Source organism: Schistocerca piceifrons, chromosome 8 (genome assembly GCF_021461385.2).
Source record: "Schistocerca piceifrons isolate TAMUIC-IGC-003096 chromosome 8, iqSchPice1.1, whole genome shotgun sequence".
Lineage (NCBI taxonomy): Eukaryota > Metazoa > Arthropoda > Insecta > Orthoptera > Acrididae > Schistocerca > Schistocerca piceifrons.
The window spans coordinates 92280574-92295127 of NC_060145.1; positions in this window are offsets into that span (position 1 = coordinate 92280574).

Sequence of the window (14554 nt, forward strand, 5' to 3'; positions counted from 1 at the left end):
TTGTGTCGCAAATTTTTTCTGCTTTATAACGGTCCACATAGAGTTCGCAAAATTATTCATGATAACACTGTCGAAGTAGAAACTCTTAAATCTCGGCGCTCTAAGGGAATACATCATATATCGAACGTTAAAATTTTTGTGGAATGACATACTTTTGAGAAACTAACAGTTATACGCAAACACACGGAGAGTACAAGGATACCGCGCGGTTTTCCGGCGGCGGCACATACTCAAAGCAACAGTCAAGTCTGCGCGGCGCACAAGGCAGTCGTTGACCGCGAACAATTACTTCCTACGTCACGCGTACCTACAGCTGATCGAGCGCTCAGTGCGAATGCACTGACAGCCGTAAACAAATACACAGTCTAATTTCTCTGATTAAATTTAGTATAAAGCTATAGTGACTTGATAAATTATGTTATTAACGTTCAGTATTTTTCAGGATACGGTTGTATAAAATATTTAAGAACTTCAGGTAAATTTTGTGTGTGTCCGACGTTAAGAGGACTTGCTATCGAGAAATTTTCAGGAAGAATGTAATTTCGAAGAAGAAACTAAAAAGGTAACTATTAATTGAGTTTATTTTTCAGGTAACATATTTCCACTTGGTACGTACTTTAGACGTAATTTTCTGCTCGCGATTACGTGATTCATACTTCGTGTTAACTGATATTGACAATGATTGATTAATGAACAGGGTTGTTACTTATGTATATTATATATCGCTTGGCTGCACTGCTTTTTCACTGATGTCATATTTTTTGTTATGTGCCTGCTATGCTTATTTATTTAAATTATAATTGTCACCTGATTAGTTGTGCTGATATGGTTATGTATGTAAGTTATACTTTGTGATTTATCTGCTTGCGCCTTCATGTTTACTAATTAAGATTACATATGAACATTTATTTGTTTATGCTGATATGATGCTAATGACCTGTTTATTATGTAAGATACATATTTGCTGCTTTGCGTATGGATTGCATATTTATACATTTCTGTTTGTTGTCATAACTACTCTTTAATTTGGTATATAGAAATGCTGATATGCGAGGTATGAACATGGAGTTTAGGTCAACTATGGTATTAATTATAGATTGTTCGCTTGGCAGAGCCTCGTTGTAGGAATTGTGCTGCATCCACTTGTTGACATTCTGTTCTCCACTGGTATATTTACTCGCTATTGCATGTTTTGCTTATGCTCAGTGCCTTATATTTTTAAGATAACAAACTTCATAGAAGTCACATGAGCTGGAGATTTTATGGAAGCTGCATAAATTTATGCTAATAGGAAGGAAGCTAACGACATGACATACCAACACTAGGTTTAGACCATTGACAGTTATTACACTGCATTCTTCGTGAGCAATTGAAATAGCAAGTGACACTTTGACACAAGAAATACTCCACATGTTTGCTTCTGTTTTGCCATGATTCTTAATGTGGTGTACACACTGTGAATTATTACTATCATTAACACTCCGTACTCGTACTTACTTACTGAAAGTTATTCAAACTAAAGGCTGTTAGAAGTCATGTAAGCATTTCTTTTATTTAATGATGGACAAGGTAACCAAAATGTATTTTATGATTCATAATGAGTAGAAGATTTGTGTCAGATGGATTACACAGAGGTTGTGTGTGGACATTGTGTCTTCGGATTGTATGGGATGATGAATTGAAGTTTGCACTAGGATTTTATCTGTACTTGTTCGAGGAGACTGACTAGAGGAAAGAGTTGTTATGGAAGTGAAATGATATTGGCGATAAGGTTTATATGTGTCGACGTATTGTAGAGGTATTATTGAGGTAGTGAGATTGTGTGAAGTTGATGATTATTGGAGTTTTGGTGGACAAGAGGTAAGGTAAATGATATTGATGATAAGGTTTATATGTATCGATGTAAGAGGTATTATTGAAGTATTAAGATTATGTGATACTGATGACTATTGGAGTTTTGGTGGATAAGAGGTAAAGTAAGTGAGGAGCATATTTTTTTTGTTGGTTTATATAGAACAAGGAGGATGAAGATGGCAGACTAGAACACTCAAGTGGAAGGAAGATTGTCTACACACACACTTTTTTAAAATCACTAAGCAATATATACTTTTTTTTGGAGAGAGGAAGCATTTGCATATCTTGGCACACTGACAGTTGGTCAGAAACCGTACATTTTGATTTGGCTTGGCAAACATTGGTCTTGACATGATGACTATGACGTTGACTAACTATTATTGACTGTTATACACTGCTGCCACTACTACTTGATACACATGTCGAACATCAAATTTTGACAGAATTGCATTTACACAGTTAACACTATTCAATTACACAGTAGTACTTAATGTGGATGAAAGATGAGTGAGTGTGTTTTGTGTGTTTTCCTTTCCTAATCCCAAATAATTGGTACCGACCTATCTCCTAAATATTATTTTAATTGTTTGTTGTGGCTTGCACAGACACCCATAAATATTATAGGTTTACTGATATTTGTGTATTTGTAATATTTAATATGACAATTATCTGATATCATTTGTGTGTTTATTATTATTTTTATGGTTAGTGTAAGAGCATTGATGGCAATTTTGTAAGAGCAATTGTGTGTGCATTCAAACTGTTGTTCGTGCTTACACGTATTAACATTGGTGGGTGCCACTTAGAAATGTTTAATTTGTGCTAATGAACTCTGATTAACTGTCTGATTAGTGATAGTGAATATTATGGACTGTTACCTGCACCTGTTTAACATTAATGGGTGCCACTTGGAAATGTTTAATTTGTGCTGATAAGCTCTGATGAACTGTCTAATTAGTGATAGTGAATATTATGGACTGTTACCAGCACTTGTTCAAAATTATGGGTGCCACTTGGAAATGTTTAATGTCTGCTGATGAACTCTGATGAACTGTCTAATTAGTGATAGTGAAAATTATGGACTGTCACCTGCACCTGTTCAACATTGCTAGGTGCCACTGATGGAACTACTTCTACTGAAATGATGTTACTTGTTGCTGTCTGCACCTGTCAATATTACTGGGTGTCACTAATAGAACTGCTTCTACTGAAATGATGTCACTTGTTGCTGTCTGCACCTGTTCAACATTGCTGGGTGCCACTGATGGAACTGCTTCTACTGAAATGATGTCACTTGTTGGTGTCTGCACCTGTTCAACATTACTGGGTGCCACTAATGGAACTGCTTCTCCTGAAATGATGTCACTTGTTGCTGTCTGCACCTGCTCAACATTGCTGGATGTCACTAATGGAACTGCTTCTACTGAAATGATGTCACTTGTTGGTGTCTGCACCTGTTCAACATTACTGGGTGCCACTAATGGAACTGCTTCTACTGAAATGATGTCACTTGTTGCTGTCTGCACCTGTTCAACATTGCTGGGTGCCACTGATGGAACTGCTTCTACTAAAATGATTTCACTTGTTGGTGTCTGCAGCTGTTGACCATTGCTGGGTGCTATGGTTGGAACTGTCAACTACTCTGAGGAGTGCTACTTGTTTATTGAACTATTACAAGATTTTATGTGAATATTTGTATAAACTGATTTTTTGTGTATTTGCTGTTTGTGAAATGTTATGAGACTCTTACCTGCACCTATTCGTCATTGCTGACGCTATTGATTGAATTGTTTAACCACATGATACTTGTGTAAACTATTATGTAAAATCACATGTATGCAAGCATTTGTAATACTTACTGTATTTTATATATTAGGTTATTGAAGGTTCAGTGCAAAGCCAAAATTTATTTAGTTATCTGATATTTACTTATTAATATTATCTTTTCTTTTTGTCTGTATTTTTTTACGATTTTGGTGGTATTTTCACCACCAATGCTGGCAAAAATACCATCAAATTCTAGCCCGTGGAGGAAGGGCATATGAAAGGTGGCTACACTGAGTCACAACGGCAGAGATTGCGCCAAAGAGTTTTATTCCGTCGCCTCCACTGGCAGTGCTTGTTCAGAAGTTGTGGTGGTTAGTGCTTTGCTGAGAGGATGTTGATAGCTGTACTATTTGAGGCCATGTCGTGTGCAGTTGTTTTGATGGGCTAGACAGCAGATGTTGTTCGAATGGAGATGTAATGATCAGAGTGTATTTTTAGTCAATATATATGAAGGTAAAAAACCTTTTTTTTATTTATTTTTAATTTCCTAACTAACAATGCCACTTGGTCACAGGTTCAGTCACAATGCCTCTTGGTCACAGGTTCAGTCAACAAAGCATCTGGCTTGTGTTCATGTATTAGACTGTAATTCGGGTTTCTATGTGCAATTATAGTATTTCAGGTTTATTTAATTAATTCAGTGTAAATGATATTTAAAATATCTTGTCTTATTGAGGAAGAACCGTGCCAGATGTGTACGTTGAATCACACTTCTACACACAGAACAGTTACACTTGTGTTTTGTTGTCCGTAGTTTTTGTTTCGTAGCTTGTATAGTTGCTGGGGACTTAATTAATTAATTGCGGTAACGGAAATTTCCTTTCATTCTTTGTTGTTATTCTATGCAGTCAGATTGCGTACTAATACTAGTCAGGGCCAACCGGTTATGAGACAGCGTAACCGAACAGACAGCTACTAAATCAAAAAATTAAAATTATTTGCATTATATTTAATTAAGCCCCCATGCAATTAATACATAAATAAATATGAAGGAAGGCTATTCGAAAAGGAAGGTCCGATCGGTCGCGAAATGGAAACCGCAAATATGTTTTATTTGCAACAGTAAGCTCCAACTTCCAGCCACTTTCTACACAGTCACCTCTCCGGCTTACAAGGAATACCATGAGTAAGAGATTGCAAGAGGCCAATGATGTTCACGGCATTCGACGCCCCACATGTTATCTACCGTGCAACCACCATTTTGGCTGCTAATGGTAACAGGCGGCGGGACTGAAGGTATCCAGTGGTGAGCACAGCATGAGGCTATGGAGCGTAGATGAAGTGCTTAGTCGACGAGTAACCCACGACTGTGCTAGAGCGCTAGTGGTGTTGATACACAGCGGAGCAATGGCGACAATAAACAAATCAAACAGTCTACTATATCTACTGCAACAGATGCCGAAGTTAACATTTCGTCAGAAAGGAACCCAAGGAATTTCGCAGAGTGAGAAAGAAGTGGCAGATGAAATATTAGCCTTTCTGTAACGTGAGTCAGTGGAATGTGTGGTGTAGCTTTAACAAGTGAACGTGATATTGCAACAGGTGTCTAACCATGTAATTCCTTGATTTCCCGCGGGGAGTGTGGGGTTGGGGTGGATGAGGTACGGGGGGGGGGGGGGCGGTGCACTGGGGGCCAAACCGCACAATAACCCTGGGTTCGGTGTGGGGCGGCGGTGGGGTGGGTGGACTGCTGTAACCTGTTGTGGGGTTGTGTACCACGTAGTGCTACGGCTGGGATGAAGCCTCTCCGTCGTTTCTATGTCCCCAGTTCAATACATATATATGTGTAGCTACATACATCTATTAAAATAATTTATAATAGAAAAGTTAAATAGGAAAAAGGCAGCGTTTGTAACATTAAAAGAGAAACAGTTGTCAATAGTGTCACACTTTAACTCCATTGTAAACTGCCTGGGAGGAAGCGCTGACAACTGTTTCTCTTTTAGTGTTTACAATCGTGGCGTTTTTGCTGAGTACTTAAATTACTTTTATTACAAATTATTTTAATAGCTACTACGTTCTTACTTTCACGCTTCTGTTGTTGTTGTTGTGGTCTTCAGTCCTGAGACTGGTTTGATGCAGCTCTCCATGCTAATCTATACTGCGCTAGCTCCTTCATCTCCCAGTACCTACTGCAACCTACATCCTTCTGAATCTGCTTAGTGTATTCATCTCTTGGTCTCCCTCTACGAGTTTTACCTTCCACGCTGCCCTCCAATGCTAAATTTGTGATCCCTTGAGGCCTGAGGACATGTCCTACCAACCGATCCCTTCTTCTAATCAAGTTGTGCCACAAACTTCTCTTCTCCCCAATCCTATTCAATACCTCCTCATTAGTTATGTGATCTACCCACCTAATCTTCAGCATTCTTCTGTAGCACCACATTTCGAAAACTTCTATTCTCTTCTTGTCCAAACTATTTATTGTCCATGTTTCACTTCCATACATGGCTACACTCCACACAAATACTTTCAGGAACGACTTCCTGATACTTAAATCTATACTCGATGTTAACAAATTTCTCTTCTTCAGAAACGCTTTCCTTGCCATTGCCAGTCTACATTTTATATTCTCTCTACTTCGACCATCATCAGTTATTTTGCTCCCCAAATAGCAAAACTCATTTACTACTTTAAGCCTCTCATTTCCTAATCTAATTCCTGCAGCATTACTCGACTTAATTCGACTACATTCCATTATCCTCGTTTTGCTTTTGTTGATGTTCATCTTATATCCTCCTTTCAAGACACTATCCATTCCGTTCAACTGCTCTTCCAAGTCCTTTGCTGTCTCTGACAGAATTACAATGTTTCTACTGGGTTCGTTTTTAGGTTCAGGATGGCCTCGGCCCCAAAACATTTTATCACAGACGCCCGCACATTCGTGAGTCAGAAGTTTCAAACACCTCGATTTAAATGTTAGGAATGGCTTTATCCACTTTAAAATGGAAAAAATGAAGTCCCATGCTTCTTTACAGAGCGTAGGGGAACGATGCGGGAGACCCGCACCGCCTTACTAGGCAAGGTCCTAATGGAGGTGGTTTGTCATTGCCTTCCTCCGACCGTAATGGGGATGAATGATGATGATGAAGACGACACAACAACACCCAGTCATCTCGAGGCAGGAAAAATCCCTGACCCCGCCGGGAATCCACTTTAAACAGAACGTTTAATCTTTTGACTGTAGACAGACACAGACCTTACCGCTTTTATTTTTTCCGTTTCTAGGCATGCTAAATGATAAGTTCTTTTCTCTCTTGGTATACAGTGAAGCACCTGCAGATGCAAATTTAATTTGCTAAACCGATCGTGTTCTCCAATAAAGAATTCTAACAGTCGCAGCCGTCTTCTTTATTCCAATCATAACAGTTTCATTAATACAGGGTGACACACGGGAGACAGACGGTTTGTGAACTGTGTAGTACTGAGGGCGCGGTGGTGGGAGGTGGTCGTGGTGGGGATAGTTCTGATCTACACAAGACGGCATTTCATTCACTCAGTCACCATGGAGCAGTGGGACCTGCAACATCGAGTGTTTGTCTATGACAGTTTCGTGAAAAGTGGTGAGTCTGTTATTGCTACGCAGCGATTATTTCGTGCGCGGTTTAACGTCGGTCGACATGGAGCTGTTCCGAGCCGTAACAAAATCGTCAGATGGGTGGAAAACTTCAGATCAACTGGAAACATACTGGATAAGAAGCATCCTGGCCCGAGATGCAGAGTAACGACACCAGAAAATGTTGAAAGCGTAAGGCAAGCGGCACTCAGAACCCCAGGACCGTCAACTAGACGTCATGCTAGTGAGTTACGAATCAGCCGTGAATCAGTTAGACGAATTTTGCATAAAGAATTAAAATTCCATCCCTACAAAATGCTCACTGTCCAACAACTTAAGGAAACTGATCTTGCTGTACGAGAAAACTTCTCTTACAGAATGGAAGTGATTTTGGGATCGAATGAAAATGAAATTTTATTGATGAGCGATGAAGCTCATTTTCATTTAAACGGGACCATAAATAAGCAAAACCTACGTCACTGAGCTCCAGAGCATCCACACCTTATCCACCACCGTCCTCTACACTCAGAAAAAGTAACAGTGTGGTGTGCTCTTGGCTCTGTTGGCATTATTGGACCTTTTTTTTTTTGAAGAGAATGGGGCCACATATGCTGTTAATTCGGTTCCTTACATTCGTTTGCTTGAAACATTCTTGAAACCGGAACTAAGAAGCCGACGAACCCTTTTACAACGCGTTTGGTTCCCGCAGGATGGGGCAACATCGCACACCGCAAACACTGCAATGACTTCTTAGACGCATGTTTCCTGGCCGAATTACTTCACGTTTTGGCAATGTTCCTTGGCCTAGCAGGGCTCCCGACTTGTCAGTATGTGACTTTTTTCCGTGGGGGTACCTTAAGAACTGTGTCTATAACCACAAACCCCGAAATATGGATGCATTGAAGAATGCAAACATTCAAGAAATTCCAGAATGAGATTTTCACTCTGCAGCGGAGTGTGCGCTGATACGAAACTTCCTGGCAGATTAAAACTGTGTGCCGGACCGAGAGCTGTGAGGACGGGGTGTGAGTCATGCTTGAGTAGCTCAGTTGGTAGAGCACTTGCCCATGAAAGGCAAAGGTCCCGAGTTCGAGTCTCGGTCCGGCACACAGTTTTAATCTGCCAGGAAGTTTCATATGAGCGCACACTCCGCTGCAGAGTGAAAATCTCATTCTGGAAACATCCCCCAGGCTGTGGCTAAGCCATGCCTCCGCAATATCCTTTCTTTCAGGAGTGCTAGTTCTGCAGGTTCGCAGGAGAGCTTCTGTAAAGTTTGGAAGGTAGGAGACGAGATACTGGCAGAAGTAAAGCTGTGAGGACGGGGCGTGAGTCGTGCTTGGGTAGCTCAGCTGGTAGAGCACTTGCCCGTGAAAGGCAAAGGCCCCGAGTTCGAGTCTCGGTCCGGTACACAGTTTTAATCTGCCAGGAAGTTTCATTTAAGAAACTGCTCCCATCCCTGCAGATATTTTAGTCCGCGTGATGGATGATTTTGAGAAGAGACTTGAGTCCTGCATTCGAAATGATGGACATCTCCTTGACGACATTATTGTTCAGAAATAACTTTGTTAACTGAAATGGCAAATAATGAGCTTTGATTCTGTGTAAATAAACGTGCATTAATTTTAAAGTTTGCTGAATATTATTTCATTAAAAACCGTCCGTTTCCCGTGTGTCACCCTGCACTAGAGAAAGCTGTCGAGGGTAGAAGTTGCAAGAACAAACAGAAATTGGAATATATCCAGTAAGTAATTGAGGACATAGGTTGCAAGTGCTACTCTGAGGTGAAGAGGTTGAAACAAGAGAGGGTTTGTGACGGGCCACATCAAACCAGTCAGAAGACAATTTCACAGTAGCTGTGGATGCTCGCGTAAATAAGTTGAGAGAGAAACGTGTCCATCAGGCAGTGAGAGCAGCCTGGGACACGCCCCCCTCACTCAGCTGGCAGGAGCTGGTTATAGCCCGCTGCCAGCTGTTTCCTCTCTCATTCCGTTTCTCATACGCTGACGACAGGCATTAGGCGGACATAATGGCCGCTTAATCGGACGGCGGGCCGGCGCTCTTTGAGGAGGAATGAGAGTTTTTTGAGGAGAAGCCGCCCGACGGGCAGGAGATGACACGGGCGGCGCGCCGTCCCGCCCCTCGGCTAGTCACCGAGCAGGGCCGCGAGGCGTTTACGGCGATAGTGAGCAGCAGCTTGGTTCTCTCCGCAGAGGTCTGCCGGATTGTTCCAGGGGCGGAAGCGCCCGGAGGCACTCGTCTTTTTCACGTGTTGCGCGAGACACAAGAGTACGCCCCTTCCACTTTTCCTTGGAAGGACTGCGAACGTCAGCGAGCTTATAATCTTCCTAAATGGCACAGAAACATTCCCCGTTTCTGGATGCCTCGAGTACAGATGCATCCCAAAGGTAAGAGGTCAAGGCCTCCTTATGTGAAGGAGCAGGAACTCAGTTACTGAGAGAATAAAAAATGCGCAGGTTTCAGGTGTCTGTTACGTCGTTGTCAATTAAACCTTTATCGAGTATATGACCGCGTCCTCACGTTGTTATTCAGGCAAACGCCACGGACGCTGCACCAAGCGGTCTTCCACCAGGGCATTTTACACTCAAGAGCCACAGAAACTGGTACACCTACCTAGGGCCCCCGCGAGCATGCAGAAATGCGACGTGGCATGGACTCGACTAATGTCTGAATTCGTGCTGGAGGGAACTGACACCATGAATCATGCAGGGCTGTCCATAAATCTACGAGAAGGGGAGATCTCCTCTGAACAGCACGTTCCAAGGCACGCCAGATGTGCTCCGTAATGTTCATGTCTGGGGAGTTTGGCGGGCAGCGGAAGTGTTTAAACACAGAAAAGTGTTCTTGGAGCCATTCTGTAGCAATTCTGGACGCGTGGGGTGTCGCATTATCCTGCTCGAATTGCCCAAGTCCGTCGGAATGCACAATGGACGTGAATGGATGCAGGTGATCAGACAGGATGCTCACCTACGTGTCACCTGTCAGAGTCGTATCTAGACGTATCAGTGGACTCATATCACTCCAACTGCACACGCCCCACACCATTACCGAATCTGAACCAGCTTGAAGTGTCCCCTGCTGATATACAGGGTCCATGGATTCATGAGGTCGTCTCCATATCCGTGCACGTCCGTCCACTTGACAAAATTTGAAACGAAACTCGTCCGACGAGGCAACATCTTGCCATTCATCAACAGTCCAATGCCGGTGATGAGTGGCCCAGGCGAGGGGTAAAGCTTTGTGTGGTGTAGTCATCAAGGGACACGAGCGGACCTTCGGCTCCGAAAGCTAATATCGTCGAATGGTTCGCACGGTGGCACTTGTTGATGGCCCACCATTGAAATCAGCAGCAATTTGCGGCAGGGTTGCACTTCTGTCACGCTGAACGATTCTCTTCAGCCGTTGTTGGTACCAATCTAGCAGGATCTTTTTCCGGCCGCAGCGATGTCGGAGATTTGATATTTTACAGGATTCCTGATATTCGTGGGAAAATCCCCACTTCATCCCTACCTCGGAGATGAAGTGTCCCATCGCTCGTGCGCCGACTGTAACACCACGTTCAAACTCACTTAAATCTTGACAAACTCACTTAAATATTGATAATCTGCCATTGTAGCATCTGTAACCGATCTAACACCTGCACCACGAACTCATTGCCTTATATAGGCGTTTCCGATCGCAGTGCCGTATTCTGCCTGTTTATATATCCCTATGTTTGAATACATATGCCTAAAGCAGTTTCTTTGGTGCTCGTATAGTGTATCTGCTGCTGGGCGAGTGGGCGCCCGTACTTATACGCTGATATTTCTATCCACTACCTTGTTCCAGTGTATCAAGAATGTTATTAACCATCAACATGAACATCAGTCCCTCGTAGCAGAACAGCTCCTTAAGTACCATTAAATACTATCCAGGTACACAGTGTCCCTGGAGGAGTGGACAAAATGGTTCAAATGGCTCTGAGCACTATGGAATTTAACTGCTGAGGTCATCAGTCCCCTAGAACTTAGAACTACTTAAACCTAACTAACCTAACGACATCACACGCATCCATGTCCGAGACAGGATTCGAACCTGCGACCGTAGCGGTCACGCGGTTCCAGACTGTAGCGCCTAGAACCGCTCAGACACACCGGCCGGCAGGAGTGGACAGTATTCAGCGATATGACAGGAACATCTACATCTACATCTACATCTATACTCCGCGAGCCACCTTACGGTGTGTGGCGGAGGGTACTTATTGTACCACTATCTGATCCCCCCTTCCCTGTTCCATTCACGAATTGTGCGTGGGAAGAACGACTGCTTGTAAGTCTCCGTATTTGCTCTAATTTCTCGGATCTTTTCGTTGTGATCATTACGCGAGATATATGTGGGCGGTAGTAATATGTTGCCCATCTCTTCCCGGAATGTGCTCTCTCGTAATTTCGATAATAAACCTCTCCGTATTGCGTAACGCCTTTCTTGAAGTGTCCGCCACTGGAGCTTGTTCAGCATCTCCGTAACGCTCTCGCGCTGACTAAATGTCCCCATGACGAATCGCGCTGCTTTTCGCTGGATCATGTCTATCTCTTCTATTAATCCAACCTGGTAAGGGTCCCATACTGATGAGCAATACTCAAGAATCGGACGAACAAGCGTTTTGTAAGCTACTTCTTTCGTCGATGAGTCACATTTTCTTAGAATTCTTCCTATGAATCTCAACCTGGCGCCTGCTTTTCCCACTATTTGTTTTATGTGATCATTCCACTTCAGATCGCTCCGGATAGTAACTCCTAAGTATTTTACGGTCGTTACCGCTTCCAATGATTTACCACCTATGGCATAATCGTACTGGAATGGATTTCTGCCCCTATGTATGCGCATTATATTACATTTATCTACGTTTAGGGAAAGCTGCCAGCTGTCGCACCATGCATTAATCCTCTGCAGGTCTTCCTGGAGTACGTACGAGTCTTCTGATGTTGCTACTTTCTTGTAGACAACCGTGTCATCTGCAAATAGCCTCACGGAGCTACCGATGTTGTCAACTAAGTCATTTATGTATATTGTAAACAATAAAGGTCCTATCACGCTTCCTTGCGGTACTCCCGAAATTACCTCTACATCTGCAGATTTTGAACCGTTAAGAATGACATGTTGTGTTCTTTCTTCTAGGAAATCCTGAATCCAATCACAAACCTGGTCCGATATTCCGTAAGCTCGTATTTTTTTCACTAAACGTAAGTGCGGAACCGTATCAAATGCCTTCCTGAAGTCCAGGAATACGGCATCAATCTGCTCGCCAGTGTCTACGGCACTGTGAATTTCTTGGGCAAATAGGGCGAGCTGAGTTTCACATGATCTCTGTTTGCGGAATCCATGTTGGTTATGATGAAGGAGATTTGTATTATCTAAGAACGTCATAATACGAGAACACAAAACATGTTCCATTATTCTACAACAGATTGACGTAAGCGAAATAGGCCTATAATTATCCGCATCTGATTTATGACCCTTCTTGAAAATGGGAACGACCTGCGCTTTCTTCCAGTCGCTAGGTACTTTACGTTCTTCCAGCGATCTACGATAAATTGCTGATAGAAAGGGGGCAAGTTCTTTAGCATAATCACTGTAGAATCTTAAGGGTATCTCGTCTGGTCCGGATGCTTTTCCGCTACTAAGTGATAGCAGTTGTTTTTCAATTCCGATATCGTTTATTTCAATATTTTCCATTTTGGCGTCCGTGCGACGGCTGAAGTCAGGGACCGTGTTACGATTTTCCGCAGTGAAACAGTTTCGGAACACTGAATTCAGTATTTCTGCCTTTCTTCGGTCGTCCTCTTTTTCGGTGCCATTGTGGTCAACGAGTGACTGAATAGGGGATTTAGATCCGCTTACCGATTTTACATATGACCAAAACTTTTTAGGGTTCTTGTTTAGATTGTTTGCCAATGTTTTATGTTCGAATTCGTTGAATGCTTCTCTCATTGCTCTCTTTACGCTCTTTTTCGCTTAGTTCAGCTTTTCCTTATCAGCTATGATTCGACTACTCTTAAACCTATGATGAAGCTTTCTTTGTTTCCGTAGTACCTTTCGTACATGATTGTTATACCACGGTGGATCTTTCCCCTCGCTTTGGACCTTAGTCGGTACGAACTTATCTAAGGCGTACTGGACGATGTTTCTGAATTTTTTCCATTTTTGTTTCACATCCTCTTCCTCAGAAATGAACATTTGATGGTGGTCACTCAGATATTCTGCGATTTGTGCCCTATCACTCTTGTTAAGCAAATATATTTTCCTTCCTTTCTTGGCATTTCTTATTACACTTGTAGTCATTGATGCAACCACTGACTTATGATCACTGATACCCTCTTCTACATTCACGGAGTCGAAAAGTTCCGGTCTATTTGTTACTATGAGGTCTAAAACGTTAGCTTCACGAGTTGGTTCTCTAACTATCTGCTCGAAGTAATTCTCGGACAAGGCAGTCAGGATAATGTCACAAGAGTCTCTGTCCCTGGCTCCAGTTCTGATTGTGTGACTATCCCATTCTATACCTGGTAGATTGAAGTCTCCCCCTATTACAATAGTATGATCACGAAACTTCTTCACGACGTTCTGCAGGTTCTCTCTGAGGCGCTCAACTACTACGGTTGCTGATGCAGGTGGTCTATAGAAGCATCCGACTATCATATCTGACCCACCTTTGATACTTAGCTTAACCCAGATTATTTCACATTCGCATTCGCTAATAACTTCACTGGATATTATTGAATTCTTTACTGCTATAAATACTCCTCCACCATTGGCGTTTATCCTATCCTTGCGGTATATATTCCATTCTGTGTCTAGGATTTCGTTACTGTTCACTTCCGGTTTTAACCAACTTTCCGTTCCTAATACTATATGCGCACTATTTCCTTCAATAAGAGATACTAATTCAGGAACCTTGCCCTGGATACTCCTGCAGTTTACCAATATTACGTTGACTTTTCCTGTTTTTGGTCTCTGAGGACGGACGTTCTTTATCAACGATGATAATGTCCTCTCTGGTAAGCCGTCAGGTATTTTATCGTTTCGCCCAAGGGGGGGTCCCTCTAACCTAAAAAAACCCCCGTGTGCACGCCACACGTACTCTGCTACCCTAGTAGCTGCTTCCGGTGTGTAGTGCACGCCTGACCTGTCTAGGGGGGCCCTACAGTTCTCCACCCAATAACGGAGGTCGATGAATTTGCAACCATTATAGTCGCAGAGTCGTCTGAGCCTCTGGTTTAGACCCTCCACACGGCTCCAAACCAGAGGACCGCGATCGAC